The sequence below is a fragment of the Mus caroli genome, chromosome 11, assembly GCF_900094665.2.
Source record: "Mus caroli chromosome 11, CAROLI_EIJ_v1.1, whole genome shotgun sequence".
NCBI classification, from domain to species: Eukaryota; Metazoa; Chordata; class Mammalia; order Rodentia; family Muridae; genus Mus; species Mus caroli.
Window position 1 is genome coordinate 85,528,660 of NC_034580.1, and position 1,046 is coordinate 85,529,705.

Here is a 1,046-nt window from a genome sequence, read left to right on the forward strand (position 1 = left end):
CTGACTTGAGCTAACTCAAGCTTCATTCTGGTTACAGGGAGTATTGATGTGACATGTAATCTCAGCTCAGTTAGGAAACTGGGCCAGGAGGGTTTCAGTGAGTTTGAGACTAACATGGTCTAAGTAATAAGTTTGAGGCCAGTCCCAGCTAAGTAGGGAGATTCTATCAGATAGATAGATAGATTAGATAGATAGATAGATAGATAGATAGATAGATAGATAGATAGATAGATAGATAGATAGATGAATCTGATTGTGTGTGTATAACCAAACAACAGTAGTCACTTTTAAAAGGCCAAGCCCCACAGTTTGAAGAGATCACTCCATGCCTGCCTGCAGCTCTCTCAGATAAAGAAAAACTGTCTGTGCTGAGGTCTAAGTGTAGCCCCTGGTTTATGGTCCCAGCACCCTCCACGCTCTTGGCCACATATGCTATTGGACTAAATCACTTGATGTGAAACTTCCCCTTAAAGGTTATAAAAAGTCCTGTTTTCCGTTGTTCGGAGATTGGTCTAGAGACTTCACTGGGATTTGTTCAAGGAGGAGCTCTGAAGATTGCTCTCTGAAGAGGCTCTTCTGGCCTTCTACCAACCCTCTCTTGTGGCAGTACACTCCCGAGTGCTCCCTCGCTCCGTCTCTCTAGATCTCTCCTCATTTTCAGTCATAGTGAAGCTCCTCTCCAGGTTTAAAAGGAAGCTGCACCTTTCCTTTAAGACCCCTGTCACTGTTCACTCTTCAGGATATGTATATATGTGTGTGTATACACATGTGTATACATGTATATGTGTATACATATACATACATACATATATATGTATGTGTGTATACATATACATATACATACATATGTATGTATGTATATGTATACACACACATTGACAGAGATCCCTCTGCCTCCTGAGTGCTGGGATTAAAGGTGTGCACCACCACCACCCAGACTTTTCCAGTATAACATCTTTTTTTTTTTTTTTTTGGTTTTTTGAGACAGGGTTTCTCTGTGTAGCCCTGGCTGTCCTGGAACTCACTCTGTAGACCAGGCTGGCCTC